We start from the raw sequence: 16,558 nt of genomic DNA, 5'->3' as shown, positions 1-16,558 counted from the left end.
ATTCTTTATTGCAAGTATACTTCCTTATTATATTTAGTTATTTTCATATTCTGTTATTATTTAATTTCTAAATTGTTCTCCAACAAAGACTTAATTGTCACGTCATAATAATAATAATAATCATCATTTAGAGTTAATATTTTAATTAACTTCATTCCTTTAAAGTAGGATGTTTAGGCAAACATATTGGAATTGGAGAAGTGGATAACCCCACGTCTATGAAGTTGAGATGGTGTAGTTACTAAATGCCTGCACTTACTAACTATTACCCATGATAGGTGGGAGTTAGTTTGATTTAGCGTCTAGATATAGGTTGGTACCTGCTCATGAGAACACATGTTTCAAAGTTTACTAGCTCTATTACTAGTAGCATAAGTTTTTTAGTGAGCATAAGATCTTTCTTTGATTCAAGTTGTGATGGCGTCTTCAGGTATGATTTATGAAATTGCTACCAGGTGGAATAACCTGCAATTTAAAATCTATATACGTGCTTGTCTGACTAGTCAGCAACACTCATCAACTAAGATCATATATGTTAGTTTACTCACAGCGGAAGTAGTTAGTTCAAAGCTTGGTTTATTGAAGTGAACTAGTTAACTAAGGTTCAGTTCAGTGCACATTTTAACTCTGACAATCTTAGTTTCATGGACTTATCTATTTGCTAATAATGATGAACATATATCACAAGCAAAGAGTAAGATAAGTGAACTAGAAAAGCTATAAATTGCACGGGTTGTTTTTGGCCGGAAAAACCCACCTCTAGGTTAAAAAAACCAGGGACTCTCTACTAAGTCCAATCCACTAGTGAAATCAAGATTCTTATATAGTTATCGCACAAGCTCAATTCATAGATCCTAATTTACGGAGCAGTTTACACCTTTGTGCAACCCTGCCTTTCACGAGATGGACTCATTTGGTCTTCACGAAGTGGTAGCTCCTCTTGAGCTCTTCACCTTGTGGCATCGAAATCAAATCAACTTATGCAAATGATGTTATGATGAAGTTAATGCAAATTTGGATTCGATGTCTAGTCAGTTTCACCAGTCAAACACCTGAAAGATGAAACTGACACGAATCTAAAAAGAGGTCAGTTCAAAGATTTGAAGTTTAAAAAAAACTTGACCTAAAATAAATATCAAAATCACAAAATCAATGCTACCCTAATATGCAATGATGTGGGTACTTAGTGCATTAGTGTGATTTTGTGGCTATGTTTTTCAAGTAAGAACCAAGGGGCAACTCATAGCTGAAACAACCTTTATCAGAAAATATAAATCTCCTAGCCAGATTGAAAAACCCCTAGATTTAACTTTATATAGAAGGCTGAGTTTTAGACAAAGAGAGGGGATGAAAATGCCATGTGTCATGTGCAAACACAATCTGAAAAGATCTAGGGTTGAAAAACACTCCCGGAGAAAAGGCTATTAGAAAGTCTATATGGGTTGCCTTAAAGTGTGTGCCTAGCTCGTGTGAAAGCAGCAAAAAGTTTTGACTAGACATAACCACTTGGCATAATGAATTGGAAATAATGACATGAAATGCATATGTATGAACAACATTTTGATGAGAGAAATTAAGCTATTAACGTGATATTTCCAGCAGCATAGTCCTATAGAAACAATTCTAGAGCATGTGTGGTACAATTTACAATAATTGACAAGGGAAACAATTCTAAGCCATCGATATCATAGTCGGCTGCCCGCGATACCGACAACACATTGTTGTCTCGATAAGCAAATAGTAATTTCCTAAGGGTGCAAACATACAATTTGTCCAATCCCAAGTCAACAACAACACAAGCACACAGTTTCTCAAATCATAAAATCAAACATCTGGAAACAAATTCATAGAACTCCAATGTCCAACCAGTGCTGTCAATAGAATCAATCAAACCAAGTCCCAAATAGTGCCATACACAAACTGGAAATAAGAACTATCTTCGTAACTACTCCAAATGAGATAGATGCAAAATCTACTCATTCAGAAATCACAAATTAAAAGAACGCAACACGTCTTTCAAGATCTAGATAGTTCGTTCAAGATTGACCAACAGTCTGCAAATAAAAAAGCAATACAGGACAAACAAATTAGTACTCAAAGCTTTCACAAAAACTTCACGAAACATAGAAGTGAAACGTGCATCACGATGAGGTACAAAATTGATGATACATCAAAAACCAAACAATGTGATTCGCAACTCCTAAGCAAGCTAATTCATTGCAAATTTCTCTCGAATTTCACGAATAGCTATGCCGAGAAGGCTAAGTGAACACTCACAAATTTAAGGGTCAAAACAAATCCATCCAAAGCTAGGAAATAAGATAACCAGAGTGAATGCGTAGCCTTGATGCAAGAATACATGTACGTACCTAACTTGATTTAGTGGTGGTAAGTCAAGATGGTTGAGTGCGGACTCGACACAGGTGGTAGTCTAAAGAACTCTGATAGACGAGAACTTATACTTTTTCCCATTCTAATATTCACAACAACTTGTTACAACAATAACCTCGGAGATATTCAAACACTAGTGGTAATAATTCGCTCGATAGGATGCTTAAAAGGTGGTTAAATGACTGATGGTTCTAGCTAAAACTTTTGGGTCTGAGTGATTTTCCTGAACAGTCTGTCTGCTTGGAAATAATACGAAGGAAATGATATGAAGTGTCCTAGGGTAAGCTCGAACTCAAAGTTGACTCAAATGCTTCCTAGTACCAGAAGGTGAAACTGGGAATATGGTAGCAATCGATGTAAATTGAGACATCAGTCTAAAGAAATCTAGAATGAAGAATTTTGCCAAACGATTGAAGTATAGTCTTCAAGGACTGGTAGATAATACGACGAGTGAGTTGATTAATAAATACCGAAACGTCATCATAGTTTCCACGCGTACAAGGTGGTTTGTACCGGAAGTCTATGGTGACATTCATCTATCTCCATTCGCATCCTTAATGGGTCCCCAACAACCTAAGAAGGACAATCATGAGAATTTCTGACTAAGAGCATCAGTTACGGCAGTTGCCTGACCATGATGGTACTCAAAGGTGCAATCAACTCACCGATGAGTTCTATCTACCTCATTTGTCTCCGACTCAACTATTTCTGTGTGCAAACACAATACAACTTCTTTGGTAAAAAATGATGTAACATTTCTCGCTATAAAGAAAACATCACCAGATTTTACCAAATGATGTAACATTTGGTAAAAAATGATGTAACATTTCAATTTCCAACGGTCGTAACCCCTTTTGGAAATTGATGAGAATAACGATTGCTACCAAAGAAATTCCCAAGAAAAGTGTCTATTTTAAACAAAAACAACGTTCGAAGAATTTGGTGTACAACTGACTGTCGATGTTTAATAAACCTGACCTCGTGGTTGGAGTAAGCAAGAAGATCGATAGAATAATCGTCGAGAATTGTTCAAAAGGTCCACACCAATTTCCTTAGTGGGAACGAGTCTGAGAGCATTGATCTAATCCCACCAAATTCCCACTTACTAAACTTCGTAACAACTAGCATTTACTCGCTTTCTCCCATACGAACTTCAAATGTTTTGAATCATTTCCATAAAGATATGACTTTGCCCACCATTCCTAGGGAAACGCATGTCTCAGAGTGACATCACTGATTCAGATATTCCAAAATTCAAACCACTTAGATTTTCCCGTTTCATCACATTCCTGTGTAAATACAACTATGTCCGTAATTCCTAAGGAACGCATGTTGCAAAGTGGCATCACTGTTTCGGGTCTCCAGTTGGTCTTAACCGACTCATACCATTAAGAACTTTCTGTTTATAAACACTCATATGCAGATCCGACTTTTCCCACAATTCGTAAGGAACACATGTTGTAGAGTGGCATCGCCACTTTGAATCTGCAGCTGGTCTTAACCAGACTTCCTCTTATTGAGATTTCTAATTCACGTCACTTTAATGTAAAACCAACTCTGCCTGCAATTCCTAAGGAACGCATGTTGCAAAGTATCGGTCCGGTGTTGAAAGTCGTCTAACAGTCCATCACGTCACCGATGCGGCACAATCCCGACATGAAATTTCTTATTCTTCAATAGGATGTGACTATTCACGCAGAATGTGGGTTGAACAATCGTGCCAAATGACAACAAATCCAGAAGTCGTGACATCCAAATGGTGTCATGACCGACACACTACTATAGTAATAGAATATCATAAGCATGCTTTGAACAAACCACGCTCTGATACCAAATTGACACGCTCAACCCTAATATTCACCGAACATCAGGGTAGGCACGTGCTGGCCGACACCTGAATATGATGAAGCCATATTAGGATGCATAAGAACTAAAAACAAATAACCGGCATAAATAAAACTTGTAAATTTAATTATAATGAATATGCAATTATGGAACGTGTTCAGAGCATACAACTAAAATGAGACACTAAAAGGAATAATATAAAATTGAATGAATAAAAGGATGGGTCCTACACCAAGAAGATTCGAAGATGCCGATGTAGGAGTGCCTTGACACCAAGATTGTACGCCTCGAATCTTAAGTCCTGAGGGGGCGCAAAACAAAACATGAGTGGACCAAGTTGATATATAAGTAATACTAAAACAGTTAATCTTTAACATACTAACCCTCAAGTTTAAAAAACTCGTATAACATAATAAGTAATAGGTTTTTCCGAAAACCCTAGCATGCCATAAAACCTTTCATAAAAACATATATCGTATATAGGTTGCTTAGTAGTAGTAGCACAAGGCATATATATAAATATATATATATAAACATATATCTTCATCGCCCGAAGGCACTACATCTCCCGGCCAAAGCCAACATAAATATCTTCCGACCAGAGCCAATATAAATATCTTATGCCCGTAGGCACCAACCAAACACCCGGCCAAAGCCAATATAAATTTCTTCCGGCTGAAGCCATCAACCTATGCTCGACCGAAGCCATATAAATAAGTATCATTCGCCCGTGGGCAGTATCGTTCGCCTATAGGCAGATCGTATGAATAACTACTAAGTAAGTACATAAAAACATTAACATAATATTTCTAATATATATATATATATATATCCATCTTAATCGGAGTTCAGTAGCTAAAACATCATATCGTAAAATCACATTCACAAGTATGTATATAGTCATCAATCATATATACCACAAGGAATGTAAAGTCGATAAAGCATGATAATTCATAAAGCGTGAAACCAATTTACTCATAAAAGTTTCATAAAACGTAGTCATAAAATCATGCTTTCATGTATGCATTTCTAATAGTAAAATATGCATTTTTGAAGGGGTCCACTCATAGATATTTTGCCGTCGAAGAGCCATGCAAACTAGCAAAGATGAAAATGCCATAAACAATTGCACCTAAGCACATAAAGGTACCAATTAATAAAACTCTATCATAACGATTGAATTTCGGGAAACGGATGTCATAAACGGATTCAGGACGTTGAAAAACATAAAGATGGACCTCATGTACCCCCACGCGCCCTCACACGCCGCCATGGGGTAAAGGCCTCGACGGCCATGCGTCGCCGCACGTGCCACCATGCGTCATTTTGGGTCATCGAAAAGTTAGCTAGAAAAGTCACCGGCACCGCCATGGATGGTAGCGGAGTGCAGTACCTCTGGTAGAGGCGCATATGATCCACACATCAGCTAAGGCAAGCACCCACGCGCGGACCACGAGCTGGCCAGGGGTGTGAGATTCGACTAGGTTGGGCTGGATCTAAGTTCTGGGTTGGGCTTGGTTGCTAGGCTAGGGCCATTGCGTTTTGGGTTTAGGCCAAGGGTTCCTTGGGCCGAAGGCCTGGGTTTTGGGTTTGAGGGTTTGGGTCGGGTCTGACCCGATTTCGATGAGGGAGAAGGTCGGAACTTCCCGAGCTTCGCTCGACCTCAATTCTCCACCCTAGCATGCGATCTATTAACCAAAATGAAGACCAACAAGAGTAGGTTAGGATTTTACCTTTTATTTGCTAAGTAATGGCCGGAGTTAGCCGAAAATCGGCTTAAAAGCCATTGGACTCGCTGGAAAGGGTTGGGTAGCCTCTGTGCTTTACAAAGAAGAAGGAAGGGAGAAGGCAACACTGGTGGTGGATGATGGTGGTGGTGTTTCCGTCGATGTCGTGGTATGGGTGGGTGTGTATGTTGGTCCTCGGGGAAAAAATGATGCAGTGAGGGAGGGAGAGAAAGTAAAGAGAGAAGATAGAGGTTGTTCACGGGGGAGGGAAAAGATGCCAAAGAAGATAAAAGAGCTAGGGGACCAAAAAACAAGTGGGCCCCACCCAACTCCTCCTTTAAGGCCCAAAAAGCAAATAACAAAAATCTAGTCCAATCTTGATCAAATTTCCAAAATACCCTTCCGTTCCAAAATCCGTAAAATTATTCGGGATGGGTTGTTACAAGCGCAAAAGATAAGCACAATCTTGGCACCATTAAGTTATAGCTATCCAAACAATTCTCAAGGAGAACCATTGATGAAAACAGGTCCAATATCTATGCCTTAGCAAAAGAGTTAACCTTAACTAAATACTTGAAGGGAAATATGATATGCAGTACTATAGACACAGGTCTTCAAAGTCATATATGGACAGTAAGACATATATTAACACAAGTTCATAAAGCAACCATGATGTGTCAAGGTATGAGAATGAGATTGGAGGTAGACATCTTTAAATCATAACTTCATTCCACTATGCTCAAGGTTAATTTGAAGGCTAACCAAACTTTTAATAATCCAATAAGTTCAAGAAACAACACTTGGAACATAAATCGAGCTAAGGAGCAACACACAAAACTATGCACAATGGAAAGCCAAAGCCAAATGAAACTTTACGATGTCATAAAGAAGTAAGAAACCCCAAGTCATTTGCAAGATGTATTTGAAGCACCCCAAAACACTTTTGAACTTTTTATGACAAGTGGGAATGGTTTGATGAACATGACATTGCATGTGAGAACTATTTGTAGAGATGAATGATTGAGATTCTCATTTTGGCAAATTGAGTATGTTGACCATAAGTGGTGATATTGATGCTCAAACCAATTATTTTCTTTTGAGGAGCATTTAGCAAAAGAGAAACTGGTGGTGTTTTACACATGAATTGCTACTTAAACTCAATTTATGGAGTAATAGAGTCACTCCAACCTAATCAAGACCAAAGTAAGCTTAACCACAAAATCAAAATAAGTTTTTGCTAAATGAAAGAATAATTTTTCAGAGACTATCAACCATAATAGGGAGAACGTGTGACATCACAGTGGAAATATTATTCAAGGTTAATCCACAAAATCTCACCCATGTATAACAGTTAAGAGATGCAAAACAAGAACAACAGAATTGATTGATGAGAAGATTGTCTAGTCACATACAACTGATTAAACTACACATGCAATAAAAAATTGGAAGCATAGTTGTTCAACTTGTTCAATTGATGGCATAAAGAGCAACAGACCATCAATCCATTGTCCAAAGTGCTTATGAGATAGTTGGTTAGATATTTCTCAAATGACACTAAAATTAAAACAAATGCCTTTCTTTCCATAAACTCACCAATGAAATAAAATTGAGTTCCAAAATGATTTATAGTTAAATGCAAGACAGGGTCATTCCAAAAATCAATTTCACACATAAGATCACAATGAAAACAAATAGCCAATAGTTTCACACCAAAGTTATTCAACATCTACAACAAAATATCACAAGGAAACAAGATAAGGTCACAATTTGCAATTGCATCTTAGAGAGAAACATACCTTTGATTTTCAATGCAACTAGCAATTGAGATTGTCTTCATCCTCGTATGAAACACCATTAGAGTTTGGTCACTTAAGATCATTTCAACCAGATGAGAAGTTTTGGAAATTCCAGAGTAGGTGACTCCTATGTGAGACATCATAGAGTGATTTTGCAAGTTGCATGATTCACACAAATAACATTAAGAGAATAAGAGATGTGACTGCCCCTTTAGAACACATCATATATTGGTGTATTTGTTTCAAATTGTATGTCCACCACCTTTAGGAATGACAAGAGAATAGCAATTACCCCCTAATCTTGGAACAACTAACATGTTCTTTCCATCTTTACTAACAACTCCGCAACATCTCTTTGAGAAACAAACTTCATTAGCAACATCATCACACAGTTGGCTGATGCTAAGAAGGTTTGTTATCAACCCAACTACATAACAGACATTTTCAAGCTAGAGAAGGTTAGGAATTTGGACAACACCCTTTCCAGTTATGTGGATCATACATCCCCACCAAACTTATTGCCGTTAGCAGGTGCAAGTGACAAGAATGCCTCTTTATCAGAAACCCTTCGAAAACAACTCGGACATAACTTGACATTATCAGAGCCAGAAGAATCAACAAATTAAACCATTCTGTTGACTTTCATGGCTAGTCGATCAGTTTTACTTTTCAAGTCATTCTTCATTTCTGAGTATAGTTTTCTGCACCTAGGTTTAATATGGCTAAGTTTACCACAGTGATGACAAATGGAAATAGATCTTGTATTTGAAGAAGTATTGACCGTAGAAGTCATAAGCAAAAACTCCTCCATAACTTGAAAGTTTACACTTATTGACCATTAACCACTTTCCACCAAATCAGGAGCATTCTTAGCACCATATGGATTTTCAACACATAGAACTTTGTGGGATCTTTGAATATCAAGAGTCAAATAATCCACTTTGTACACAGCCTCATTCAACGCAGACGATAGCTTCAAGTTGGCCATAAGAAGCAATTCGTTATTGGCCTTCAACTCATGAACTTGTTGTAGTAGTATTTCTTGAGATATCATCAATTCCTGAACCTAACCTTTAAGCGAGGCAATAAGATCATCTCTTTCATCTTCATTTATACAGATATGAGCCACTTCATTCAGATCACGAAGCTGAGCTTCAAGAAAAATAACTTTCTCATTCAACTTTATCCTGACCAAATAAATAGACTCAACTATGCAACTCGGACACCTTCTCGAATAACTCAGTATTTTCCAATTTTAAAACACTTCTCATCAAACAGAGAGTCATACATGTTAAATGCATCATGATGCAATACTTCTTCAAAACCATTCAAAACTTCATCATTGTCCTTAGTAAATGCTTCTTTTACAAATGCAACAAAGGCAACAACTTTTTCTTCATCTTCTAATGACTTGTTAGAACAAACAGATTCTCCATCTTTACTGTCACTCCATGTGGCCATCATGGCTTTGTCACATCTCTGACTAGACGTTTTGTTGTTTACACACTCAGCATCACGATGTCTTCTTCCACCATGGTCCAGGTACATTTGAAGAAAAACTTGTCCATCCTATTAACAAACCTCCTTTGATTCCGTCCAGAAGAGAACCTATCATTATGTTGAGCAAATAGATTGCTTGATGACTCTCTAACATTTTTAACATATTTTCCTTTGTTCTTGAGAATCCTTCGGCATTGTTTAATAAATAAGGCAAGATCGTCATCAGGAGATTGATCACACGATTCATTCACTGCTTGAGATTTTTCATCACTTTGAAGAGCAACCACTTTTCTCCTTTTGGACTCACCTTCATCCATGTCCAGCTCCATCTCATAGGTGATGAGTTTACCAACCAACTTTCTAAGCTTAATCTCATTCAAGTCTTGAACTTCTTGTTTAACATCTTTCTTTGCTTGAAATCTCTTAAGCAAAGTCCTCAAGATTTTTTGGACAATTATTGTCTCATCAATAGGTTTTCCCAACCTCAAAGCCTCATTAGTCAACATTTCAACTTTCTCGTAAAACACCGAAAAGGTCTCAAACTCCAACGTTCTTAAATCTTCAAACTTTGAAAGAGTCATTTGGAGTTTAAGATCCCTCACTTGGTTGTCACCTTCGTGTAAAATTTTGAGTTTGCCCTAAACTTGTTTTGCAGTGATGCAATAACGAATATGAGTAAACTGAGTTGGTGAGATGACTGAAACAATGGCATTCCGTGCTTTTCTATTAGCCATAGCTGAATTAATCTCTCCTTGAGTCCACTTATCTTTGGCCTTTACCACAGATTCTCCATCGACTATCCTTGAATGAGCTTTCCATTCAAAAGTAAGATAATCCACTACAATTAGATCTTGTGCTTTTAGAAAGATTTGAAACTTCTCGCTCCATGCAACATAGTTTTTTTCTTTTTCCAACAAAGAACAAAGGAGAGTTGCAAGATCCCGCAATATGATCACGATCCATGATGAAGATCCTCAATACCAGCATCTCCTAAAGACCACTCTATGTATATCTAGGGCAAGGCTCTGATACTAAATGAAATTGTTACCAAGTGGAATAACCTGAAATCTAAAATTTATATATATGTTTGTCTGACTAGTCAGCAACACTCATCAACTAAAATCAGATATGTTAGTTTACTCATAGCGGAAGTAGTTAGTTCAAAGCTCAACTTACTGAAGTGAACCTAGTTAACTAAGGTCTAGTTCAGTGCACATTTTAACTCTGACAATCTTAGTTGCATGGACTTATCTATTTGCTAATAATAATGAACATATATCACAAGCAAAGAATAAGATAAGTGAACTAGAAAAGCCATAAATTGCACGGGATGTTTTTGGTCGGAAAAACCCACCTCTGGGTTAAAAAATCGAGGACTCTCCACTGAGTCCAATCCACTAGTGAAATCAAGATTCTAACAAAGTAACCGTACAAGCTCAATTCCTAGATCCTAATCTACGAAGTAGCTTGTACCTTTGTGCAACCTTGCCTTTCATGAGATGCACTCCTTTGGTCTTCACAAAGTGGCAACTTCTCCTGAGTTCTTCACCTTGTGGCACCGAAATCAAATCAACTTATGCAAATGATGTTATGATGAAGTTGGTGCAAGTCTGGATTCGATGTCTAGTTAGTTTCACCAGTCAAACACCTAAAAGATAAAACTAATGCGAATCCAAAAAAAAGGTTAGTTCAAAGATTTGAAACTAAGAAAAACTTGACCTAAAACAAAGATCAAAATCACAAAAGCAATGCTACCCTAATATGCAATGATGTGGGCACTTAGTGCATGAGTATGATTTTGTAGCTAGGGTTTTCAAGTAAAAACCAAAGAGCAACTCACAGCTAAAAACAACCCTTATTAGAAAATATAAATCTCCTAGCCAAATTGAAAAGAACCTTAGATTTAACTTTATATAAAGGGCTGATTTTCAGACAAAGAAAGGGGTTGAAAATGTCACGTGTCATTTGCAAACACAATTTGAAAAGATCTAGGATTGAAAAACTCTCAAGGAAAAGGCTGTCAGAAAGTCTATGTGGGTTGCCTTAAAGTGTGTGCCCAGCTCGTGTGAAAGCAGCAAAAAGTTTTGACTAGACAGAACCATTAGGCAGAATGAATTGGAAATAATGACATGAAATGCATATGTATGAACAAACCTTTGATGAGAGAAATTAAGCTCTTGAAGTGATATTTCCAGCAACATGTCCCAGAGAAACAAGTAAACCCTAAATCTAATTAGAGCATGTGTGGTACAATTTACATTTGACAAGGGAACCCAAACAATAAAAACTAGACTTTACATATTACTAATGCATCAAATCAAGTTATGAACCAATATAACATGATCTTCTTGCTGTAATCTAAGGTGTTTTTGCTGACCCTAGTTTTCAATGATACACATGTACATGAGTCTTATTTCTTATAACTTACTATGCCACCTGTCAGCAGCATTTATATACTAAGCCTTATATCTTTTATCATCACCCATCGGAGACACGCACGTTAATGAGCCTTAAATATCTTAATATGCTCCGACACCCACATAAATGAGGTCATGGGTTTGCTATCCCAAATTATGTTTCTCCTTTGTGTCTCCTCTCTAATCTTGTGACACGTGTTCCTCCACTTAACCTTAATTTTAACACTGTTCATTTGAATAAAATTTAATTAAAAAAAAACTATTAAAAAAACGAATGGCCACCGTATCAATAACCTGCCCCAATCTCCCTGCAAATCTCCCTGCAATCCTTCAAAGAAACCTTTAAACCCTGTGGAAACTCATCATCATACATCCATTAACTGCAAGCTCTCAACCTTCCCTTCAATTTCAAAGTTCGAACCTTTCCCGCAAGTCGAAAGTTGCAAGCTTCGTCCCTCCTTCATTCTCTGATCCAATTACAACGCAAAACTCAATGAGTATTATCTCTCTCTCTCTCTCTCTCTCCCCCGCTTTGGTATTCTTTGATTATTTCCTATACCCATTGAAGATATTTTTGCAGGTTCTGCTTTTCCCATCATTGACTATCTTCTTTGTTTCATTTGGGGTTTCAAAATCTTTCTTCCTCTCTCTTGCTGGCGAAGATTGTTTGATCACATCGATCGATTAGATATCCTTAAATTTCAACTTCAAACTTCACACGTATTGACGAGATGGATCGATCATCGAGAATTTGAAAAGAGAGAAAAGAAAGGAAGCTTCGCAGTCTGTGAGGAGCAACGTCTCCTCACATTAACGACAATAGGGTGGTGTCACTAGTAGTGGTTGTAATGGTTAGCAACGATGGTGTTGTGTGGTTGTAGCAGTCGACAGTGATGGGGTTGTGTAGATGCAGTCAATGGTTATCAAGTGATGGTTTTTATTTTCTTTAATTTTTAGTTGTTTAATTAGTTTATGAAAAGTTAACAGTGTTAAATTTGGTGTTAATTTAATGGACAAGTGTCAAAAAATTAGGAAATAGACACAAAAGAGACATCAATTTAGGGATAATAGACCCTTAGCCCATAGATGAGACTTATAAGACATAACATAAATCTCCCTAAATTTGTGAACCTAAATTTTCTCTTTGTCTTGTGAGAGAGCTTCTCTCTTTGTGAATGCTTTTCTCACCTCTATGTGAGTTACCTCATTAACCTCATCTTCTTTCTAGCTGCCAGCCCTAGCTTTGGCTAGGGTTGGTGGCAATCTTTTTCTCCTCATTTTGGTTCAATCTTTCTTTCCCCCCCCCCCCAACCCCTTCAGCATCTAATTTCCGTGTGCCTACTCCCTATTTTCATTCCTCATTCCTTACACCTCCACGATTTCAACTAATCCATTCCATATCGTTTCCAATCGACTCATTCCTTCATTGATCCAACAATTCGATTCGTCACCCACTTTTTCTCATTGCGATTTCTCACAATTACAATGCAATTTTTCTCGCTAATCTCTCGGAAGGTGTGTAAAGCTCAAGCTCAAGTGATTACACCACCTCCTTCTTTTAGGGTGTCTTTGATGGCATTGATGCTAATGGGTTTGATAGGAGCATATTTAGGCGACTTAGTTAGCTTGTTTTCGTACATTTATGTTGTTAGTTCATAGTTATTTTAGTAGTTTAAGTTATTTTCGTGTGTTTTTAGGTTCATATGGCTAAGGAAGCAAAAAGGTGCATTTTGGAGCATTTTGGAGCAAAATTGGGCATGGAATGGATAGCATATGCTTGGAGCAAAAGGAATGGACAAAATTGAAAACTTAAAGATGTTAGGATTCCTAATCAAAGTAGGATTCCTAATCAAAGAAGGATTCCTAATCTAAGTAGGATTCCTAATCAAAGAAGGATTCCTAATCAAAGAAGGATTCCTAGTCAAAGAAGGTTTCCTACTTGAAGTAGGAAAGTTAAGCCAAGGTTTCCTATTTTTGTTTGACCTTTCCTAATCCTAATCTTTCCTACTTAATTTCCAGCTATCAAAAGGGGTTCCTAATCAATTTGGGACACTTAAATATATGTCCTAAAAGCTCTAATCCCAGTCCAAGATGGAGCCGCACCTTTCTTACCCTTTTCTTCCAAAATCTGCCACATATCTTCTTTCCCCTTTTCTTCTAGTCAATGCTGCAACTTTCCTTCCCTTTTCCTCTTAGAATTTTGATTTGTAGGAGAAAGAAGAGAGGAGAAGCCTTGGACGTTTTGGCCATTCAAACTTGGATTGTTGGAGCGTTTCTAGGTGTATTCAATCTTTGTTTTCAATGTTTAATTTATATTCTCTTTGTTCTGTTGTAAACATGAGGAACTAATTTTGTTTTGGCTAGAGGAGACTTTGAAACCATGATTATATTTGCAATATGAATTGATTAATTTCAGTTATGATTTCATAAATTGTGAATGCAATTTACTTAACCGTTTGATGGATAACTTATTCCTATTTGTTGATTAAGGGTGCACACTTAATTTGCATGCTTGAATTTGGTGCTAGAATATAAGGGAGTTTCACATAATCGTTACAAACTTATGTTCACAAGTAGTTAAGGTTGTTTTCACAATCATGTTAAGTAAATTCCTAGCATGAGTATCATGATGTCATAGTTACAAGTGTTTTGTCAATGCTTATGATTTTCATTGAACGTAATGATCTTTGATTGTATCTTTATTATGATGTCATGTAGGGAACTTTTGAAGAATGCTTTGGGTTGTCGTATGATGTCATCCAATCCAATAACTTAAGGAAAATCTGAGGGTTAATTAGTGATGTCACGGTTAATCTGGGGTGTTGAGGTTCATGGTTTATCGAAAAGCAACTGGAAATCAATTTGTATGCAAGTGTGTCATGTGTGGAGAAGGACCCTCTAACTAACTAATCACGCATCCATATACCCAAATTCGTTCATAACTTTGTCTAGTTTAGTTTCTGTTTTGTTTTAATTCAAATTCGTCAAAACCAAAACCCCCCTTTGTTTTAAGTGTCAATTAGGTTAGAATCTGAGCTATTGTGTGTTTTTAAGTGTTTTGAGTCAAAACTAATTCAATTTTCGTCCAAAGTAAGTCCTAGAGTCTAGTTTGAGTCTTTTTGATTGTTTTGTGTTGTTTTGAGTCTTTTGAGTTTATTTTGAGTCATATAGGTTTAGTTAAGAGTCTTTGAATTTGTTTAAGTGTTTTAAGCATATTTTTGTATCTTTGAGTCAGTTTTCATTAGATTAGCAATCCCTCCTAATCCCCGGCCTAGAACAATCCCTACTTATATCTATACTACAATCGTCAAAAAGAGGGTTTAATTTGTGTGCTATTATATATCACATCAGGGTTTCTTTTCATTGGTTTTTTTTGTTGTGTGGTGGCGAACGATGTTGTGCTCTCGGATGGAATTTGGAGCCTTTTTTTCATCCATATATGGGTGTGGTAGGAAGCTGTTAGGTTGTTTCAGTGTTTTGTTTGGGCTCGAAAGTCTGATTTTGAGCTTCTCTTTGTTTTCTTTTGGTGGTCCATATCTTGGATGTTTGTATATTGTTATTGGACCTCATTTCTTGTAATTATGTTTTGTTGGTAATGAATTTACCTTTCTTCCCAAAAAAAAAAAAAAAAAAAAAAAGAAGATGCAAGGATTTCCTAGAACTTGGTTTCATAATACTTTACATGTTTTTACATTGCATATCCATAACTAAATGTCACCTCAAGTCATATCAACTTACTATTCACCATACACAGAATCAATCTCAAGTTTACATAAGCAATTTTGTTCACATATACAGTAATAACTCTCTATAGTAATATTTGTGGTAGCAAATTTTGCCGTCTTTGAATTTGACAAAGTTGTATCTACATATTTTAGTTAATTTGTGTGTTGTGACCTTGATCGGAACCATGAATCCAATATATGAATCATAATTAACTAGAATTGAAAGTCAAAGATTTAGGCTTAGATTTGTGGTTGGAGAGGGATGGATTTGCAATGCAAATTCTAGAGATTAAGATGCAGAGAGGTCACCATGATCGAAGAATCAAAAGAAGAGTTAGGGTACAAAACTAAGAAAATGAGAGATAGACGAGAGAGAAGGTGAAATTGTCTCGATAGAATCGCGTCTTTAGACAGAGACCGAGGATACCATGTTGAGGAATTATGATTTCATCGATAGAGAGATATGATTACATGTGCTATTTGTATACGAGGCATCAACAGACTCTCTAAGTCACAACTCACCCTTATCAACTAATAACAAATTCTAACTAATCTAAAAATATATAACAACAAATAGTAAACTAAGTTCGATTAGAATATTGACTAGAATTTCCCTTATCACTTACTTGTAAGCCACGATTACATATTGGTGAATTAAATGATGATGACTAAAAGATGCTGAAATGCCTATGTGAGTTTTCTCGACCCCGAAAAGATGAGTTGTCCTAGTAAAGCTGCTAACCAGTCCTCTTGAAAAAAAAAAACTCATCAATATGATAAATAGAGTAAAGATATAAACTAGACGCAATTTCAAAATCCAATAGTAAAATGTAGAAAAATAGATATTCGTAAATGATAGTCAGCCCCAAAAATGTATGAATCAAAGCCCTTTAAAATAATATTTATTTTAGTTGTTATAAATCTGAATAATATAAATTTTATTTTTTTCTTGGCTGAAAAGCAAAATAAGAGAGAGAGGGGGGGCCAGTGAAAGTGATACTAATAAATAGAAAAGTAGAAGAGAAAGAAGAGAGGAAATAAGTTAGGGATTTGGATTTAATGACCCGTAACAGCGCAAGTAATATAGGCCTTGTACCTCTGCATCCCTCCACCCCCTCTCTCCCCCGCGAAACCCACCACAACCTCCAATCTGGATT

Source organism: the organism of the source record quoted next, unplaced genomic scaffold (assembly GCF_019419815.1).
Source record: "Pyrus x bretschneideri cultivar Hongxiangsu unplaced genomic scaffold, Pyrus_bretschneideri_v1 Contig67, whole genome shotgun sequence".
Taxonomy (NCBI): domain Eukaryota; kingdom Viridiplantae; phylum Streptophyta; class Magnoliopsida; order Rosales; family Rosaceae; genus Pyrus; species Pyrus x bretschneideri.
The sequence above is the reverse complement of the archived record's forward strand: the minus strand, read 5'-3'. Positions refer to the sequence as shown.